Raw genomic sequence first — 7,278 nt, forward strand, 5'->3', positions numbered from 1 at the left:
AGAGCCTGGGCGGCCCTCAGAAACCAGAGGAGCAGATCTTGGTGACTGAGGGGTAGGCACAGCTTCTGAGGTCGCAAACCCAGAGCAGAAGCAGACCCATTGGATTTTGTGAAATAAAGCCAACAAAGAAAGGCAGAGGGCCATGGACTGAATGAGAAGAATCATCTGCAAACCGAGTGTCCTTTGATAGTGACCTGTCCCCAGAACGTCTGAAGAGCCTTTACAATTAAAGGAAGAGACAGAAAATTAAAAATGGGCCAAGGATCGCAGACATTTTCCCAATCAGATAAAGAAAGGGCCACTAAGCACATGAGAGGACACCCGGCACCCTTTTCCATTAAGGGGACGCCAATCAGAGCCGTGAGGAGATCCAGCCGCAGCCCCAGGGGGCCCATTAGAAAGGCGGGTAACAGCAGGTGCTGGGGAGGAGGCGCAGGGCGGGGAGACAGCCTGCCTTCCTCGGAAGGTCGCTGGAGTCTCCACGGGACCGGCAGGCCCACTCCGAGGCTTAACACCCAAGAGAACCCACGATGTCTGTCCTCGCCAGCACCGGCAGCCCAAAGGTGGAGCCAACCCCAGGGTGAACGCTCGCCAACCTGGCAGAGCCGCACGACGGGACGCTGTTTGCCAATAAGAAGGAACCGATCCCGATGCACGCTGCCCGGGTGGACCGGAAGACACCACGTGGAGTGACAGAAGCCAGGCACGCAAGGTCACCCTTTGGAGGACTCCTGGAGGGGAAGCGGCCAGCGCTCCAGGGGGATTCGAGGTCGCCTGGGGTGGGGGTGGGGCTTGGAGGACGTGAGGAGGGACAGCTCCCAGCACAGGCTATCGACAGGGGTGGCGGGGAGAGGACACGTTTTAAAGTCACGGTCACAGGATGACGTGAATATCCACGTACGAGAACCATGGAGTCATATAGCACCCATGGGTGAACCGTATGACAGAGGGTGTAAGCTGTATCTCAATAAGGCTGCCAAAAATAGGTGCGTTATGTTATATAAAAATTGTGTCTCAGTGTTGAGTGAAGATTCTAACACATGTAGACTCAGATATCTGTACGCACATTGGGATTTTCACACGTATGTCATGCGCACAGCAGGTTCTTACACACATGTCGCGTGCACGCACACTCCAGTCTCCATGGGGCCCCACAGTCTCTACACAGGCAGAGACGTGTCTGTCCACACGCATGGCACACGGCTCCCTCGGCCTCCGCTGGCCGTGCTCAGCCCGTTGGCTCAGTCGCCGTGTGGCTTTAGAACTTGGTTTCCCTTGGTGAAGCCACTCAGGAGCCGTCTCTGAAGGCGTCTGCAGAGCTGGCTCACACCGGCTCCCTCTTCGGCTCAGGGAAGTCTGGACCTGGCAGGTCCCTGGGCTGCAGCCCACAAGCTATTTTTAAGGAGCTTCTCTCTCCCTGAAGGACCCCCAGTGTTCTGGCAGTGGCCGTTCCTTTACGCTGTCTGGACAAAGTGGGTGGGATTTCAGAGAAGGAGGCAGTGATGTGACTGTGACCTTTCATTAATGCCACAGCCCACAGCCCAGGGCTAGAGGCCACACTGGGACTTGCCCTACCTATGGTTCATGTTCCAGGGGCTTTAGTTCAAGGACACACTAATCTCTGAAATCAGGGGAGGGGAGGAGGCAGAGAGGTCTACAGGGCCAGGGAGAGAGAGAGAGAGAGAGAGAGAGAGAGAGAGAGAGAGAGAGAGAGGAGAAGGAGGAGGAGGAAGAGGAGGAGGAAGAGGAACACACCCTCTAAAAGACTTCTCTAAACTTTGAGGCTTCCAGACAAAAGAAACTTCCAGAAGGGAGATGAAGAGACCTACATGGGTACAGGTGTGCCCACATTTCTGGGTCTGAATCTTGGCTTGACCTCTCACTAGTTGCCTGACCTTGAATAAGCTATGGTCGCAGTTCTGAGATGCAAATAATCAAAATAACTAAATCATAGTCTTTTATTTATTTATTTTTTGGTGAGAATAAAAATAAAAGGCATGCGATTCTTAGAACAGCGCCTGGCACATGTCAACACAACAAATACCCCTTTACTATGATTTCTCTCTCTAGACAGATTGCCTGACATTTGCAAGCAGGGACCGAGTCCTGCTCCTCTCTGGGTCCCAGGGCCTGGCACAGAGTCTGGCCTGTCCCAGATCGTCTGTGGGCAGCCCTCCTGGAAGCACTGGGCTCAGGGTGCGTGGTGGCCATGCTAGCTGAGACCCTCGCAGGCTTCCTCCAGGATCCCTTTCCTACCTGGGACCCAGGCCTCTGCTGTCCCCAGGTGCGCCCTGAAGAACCTCTGTCCTTCCATTGGCCTCCTGATCTGGCAGGCTGGTTGCCATGGAAACCAGTGGTTTCACACAGGGCCAAGCACAGGGAGACTCTGCAATGGACAGGAACTTGCAAACACATCATGCAGCTTTAAAAAGAGTGTCTGGGAGGCCGTGGGTGCTATAAAGGTCTCATATCCATTTATTAGGGGGAAAATAACAAAACCTCCATAAACCCCTGTTAGAAAAGGGCTTTGCTATCATATTCCCATTTCCCTCCTTTCTTGCCTCTTTAATGGCCTTTTCCTCTCGCTTGGAGACAGACTCCAGCAAACCTCAGCCTGGGGGTGCTGGGGTTCTACCTTCAGCCTTGCCTTTCCAGGGTCTTCCCCAAATGTCCTGTCCGTTCCAATGTCCTCTGGTCAGAGTTCCCAAAACATCACTGAGCACTGCCCCCCCCCCCCACATGTCTAACCAGCCCCACTTTTGCTTCCTGAAGTCAGACCCTGATGGCGCTGGAGGGAGGCCAGGGGCAGTGTCCTCTCTTCTTCCCCAGGCATGACACACCTTGTGTCGACGACCTTCTCTTGGGTTGATTTGGTTTTTATTTAAAATTTCAGGATGGTGGGGGACTTGCCCTTCCAGCCAACAGAGAATAAGAGCCCAGAATTACTCTCAGACTCAGAGCATAGAAATAAAATAAAAGACACAATTGATGTGACGGCTGTAATTCAAATGTTGGAGGACAGGCACTGCGGGACTGAACTGGAGGGAAGGGGACAAATGAGGTGAGGATGCCTGCAGGTGCTTCCAGCCAGCAGGCAGGAGAGGAACCCTGCCAGGCCCCAGCGGTCCACTGGCCTGAGGGGACAGAGACTGGGGTGGGTGGAAGCCAAGGCAGCTGGAATAGGCAGGACATAAGACAGAGAAAGAGACGGACAGATAGCTGGATGGATAGATAGACAGATGGATCAATAGTCTTCTTCAGAGGTGTGCTCTCAAATATTTGGCTGAATATTCTTTTAAAAATGTGTGGGGTGGCCAGGAACAGTGGTGCACGCCTGTAATCCCAGCAGCTTGGGAGGCTGAGGCAGGAGGATTGCAAGTTCAAAGCCAGCCTCAGCAACTTAGAGAGATTCTGTCTCAAAATAAAAATCATTAAAAAAATGGGCTGGGATGACATGGATCAGTGGTTGAACTCCTGGGTTCACTCCCTGGTGCCACCACCCCTCCAAAAAAAAAGGCAAGGTGAACTTCATGAGGCTGACCTAAGTACCCACCACTGAGCAATTCCTGGAGCCCTCAAGGGGCTGGGAGTGCTCAGTGAATAGACCTCAGAAAACATGGGGCATCAGCTGAAGTCCCTGGAAGTCCTCGGTAATGGAACTAATTTATCCTTGGACTAAAGACTGCTTTGGAACCAGACCAATAAAGCTGAAAACTCAAGATTCAGAAGTTCAAACTGATCTCAACTTCATGCCTAAACATTGAATATAAAGTTGACAGTGTTCAGCATCCAATTCATATCCACGGCCCAAGAGAAAAATCAATCAATTGAAACAGACCCCAGAATGTCCAAATGAAACTTTCAAAGATGAAAAATACAGTGTATGAGTTGAAAGATAGACTGGATCTATCTTTCAGATTAGAAACTGCCAGATCTATCTTTAAAATACAGCACAGATTTTAAGGAAAAAGAGAGAAAGAGAGAGAGAGAGAGAGAGAGAGAGAGAGAGAGAGAGAGAAACAGTGACCTACAGAACAATATCAAGTGGTCCAACTTTTGTGTTATTAGAAGGATGAAAAAATAAAAAGGAAATAGCAAGTTTGTAGATTTAACTCCAAACATATTGTAATTACATTAAATGTAAATGAACTAAATATTCCAATAAAGGGAAGAGATGGTTATTTGGCTAAAAATTCAAGACTCAGACATAAGCTGTCTATAAGAAACCCACTTTTAACATCAAGACTTAGATTAAAATTAAAGTAATGAAAAAAGATATACCATAGAAACATTTATCAAAAGAAAGCTGGAGTGGATATATCAATATTGGACAAAGCAGACTTTAGGATAAGGAATAGTAACAGACATCTTACCAAGAAGCCTGTGTATGTAGGTGATAAGAGCATCTCCACATATATGAAGCAATAACTTATAGAACTGAAAGGCAAAATGATAAAATCTATACTTGTGGCTGCCCATGCTCCTTCCTTAGTAATAAACAGAACAAATAAGTGGTAGATAAGCAAGTAAAAAGAATGCAGAAGACCAAAACAACACTGTTGACCAACTTGATTTAATCGACAGTTCTAGAATACTCTGCCCAGAAAGAGTTCCCCAAGACTGGCCAAATACTGGTCAATAAAACAAGTTTCAATGAAATAAAAGAGTATTTGAGTCCTACAAACATTCTCCCTGACTACAACTACAACAGATTTTAATGAGAAATCAATAACAGAAAGAAATAAGAAAATTATTCTAATGTTTAGAAATTTAAAAGGCATACTTCTAAACACTTCATGGATCAAAGAAGAAATTACTGTTATGGGCCAGGCTATATGGACAATGACCAGATAGACTCCATTTTACCCTGAGACTCCTTGTCATGTAAGAAATGCTCTCCTGTGAGAAAACTCGACCTCTGCCTTCTTGACCCTGCTTAGCACACCCTGCTTAGAAACACAAGTGTCTCTGTTCTTCTGGTACGACATAAAATTGTTCTCCCTTTGGTTGTTCCCATTTTTCTTGCACAATGTACCCTGTCAGAACAATCGTCTAGATGTTAGTAACCATTCTTTAACTTGTACTCAACTAGGGTTGTTTTGACCTGCTTCTCCTTCTGCTTATGATTTTAGATCTCATGATGTTAGTTTGTAGTTCTGAATCACAGCAACAGCCACCTATGACTGATGTACTGACATGCTTTACTATGGTATTATAGGTGTGCTCTAAATCCTGGAGGGGGTTGAAGGGTGTAGACTTGTAGTCTGCCCCTCCGTTCCACCAGCTGGTGAATCATGAAGGTTCCATCTCCTGCTTTAAGTTAGACTTGGGCTGGGGCTGTGGCTCAGTGGTAGAGTGCTTGCCTAGCATGTGTGAGGCACTGGGTTTGATTCTTAGCACCACATATAAATAAATGAGTAAAATAAAGGTCCATCACCATCTTAAAAAAATTTAAAAAAAAAGATCAACTTGGTGATTTATTGCAATCTTGCCATAACATCATAAGCAAAGTTTAGAAGGTTTTAAAACTGAATGAAAATTGTCAATATTTGTAGAATTCAGCTAAAGCAGTGCTTAGAGTAGAATTTCTAGTAACTAATGCTTCTATTTCAAAACAAGAAGGGTCTTGATTTTAAAAATCTGAGTTTCTGGGGCTGAGGGAATAGCCCATGGTAGAGTGCATATTTAGCATGTGAGAATCCCCTGAAAAATAAATCTAAGCTTCCAGTGGAAGAAATCAGAGAAAGAAGAGAAGACTAAATCCAAGTAGGCAGATGCTACAAAATGATAAAAATAAGAGCATAAATCAATAAAATTAATAAAAAAACAGAGGAAATCATTGAAGCTGCAAGATTATGAAAACTGTCAAACTTCTAGTTAGCCAAGTCAAGTTTTAAAAAATGACTAAATTTACCAATATCAGGGATGAAAACAGGGGCATTTACTACAGATCACATAAACATTTAAAGACACACTAAGAGGATATTCTGAGCAACATTTGACCCTTTAGGTGAAATGGACACATTCTTCAAAGACATAAACTACCCAAGCTCATTCAAGAAGGAATGAAAATCTGGAATAGCCTGAGTCTATTCATGGAATTGAATCTATAAAGACTCACTCACAAAAAAATCCAGGCTTAGATACCTTTACTGGTAAATTCTACCAAACTTTTAAGGAAAAGGAGACTATTAATTCTCTGCAAAATCCCAGGAAACTAAAAAGGCAGGCAAGACTTCCCATTAATTTCAGGAAACCAATTTTACCCTGATACCCCAACCCTAGGCCAACGTAACAAAAATGAAAACCACACACTGATAACATCTCATGAAATCAGTTGCAAAAATAGTTCTGTCATATCGAAGGCAGCACTGTGTTCCAAAGGTGACCCAACATAATTGAGCGTGATTATCCTAGGAAACCACCAGGAATCCTTCAACTGGTGAATTGTTAAGCAAACTATGATCCATCGATACCAGGGAATACTGTGCAGCAATATAAAGGAACAAACTAGCGATATATGCAGCAATCTGGGTGGCTCTCCAGAGAATTACGCTGTTAACACACACATTTACCCCAACTCCACAGAGTTGCACATTGCATGATTCCATCTATAAATATTCTTGAAAATACCAAAATTATAGAATTGGGAAACATCCCAGGAGTTTCCAGGGGCTAGGAAGCTGGTAGAAAAGGGAGGGACAGGCCTGTGGCCATAGCAGGGCACCATGAGGGAGTCCTGGTGATGGAATGTCTTGAATCTGTCACGGCCAATGTCCTGCTTATGAAATTGTCCTAGAGGGCTCCAAGAGGTTGCTATTGAAACTTGCTGAAGGGCGTGTGAGGTCCCCTGTCTTACTTCTCCCATCTGTGTGAAGATCTGCAATTATCACAAAATTTTTAAAAATTTAATAAGTGAAAAAGAAACTACTGACTATATCCAGTGTAGGCGAGGAGGTGGCCGGTGGTGTGAGGAGTGACCCAGCCACTTTAGAATAGTCTGGCATTAAAAAAATAAAGACCCCAATGATGACCTAGCTGTCACTCCCAGGTGCTCACTCAAGAGGAACGAAAGTGTGTTCTTAGAAACAGATGTATGCAGACGTTAGGAGCAGCTTTATTTATATTATCCTTGGACTGGGAATGACCCAAATCCATCAGTAGGGGAATGGGTGAAATAAATCGTGATAGATGCATAAAATAGAAGACTACTCAGTAATAAAAAGGGCTCAGTTATGCTGTAACTGATCTGTAATTCCAGCTACTCAGGAGACTGAG

Source organism: Sciurus vulgaris (genome assembly GCF_902686455.1).
Source record: "Sciurus vulgaris genome assembly, chromosome: 11".
In the NCBI taxonomy this organism is placed as follows: Eukaryota; Metazoa; Chordata; class Mammalia; order Rodentia; family Sciuridae; genus Sciurus; species Sciurus vulgaris.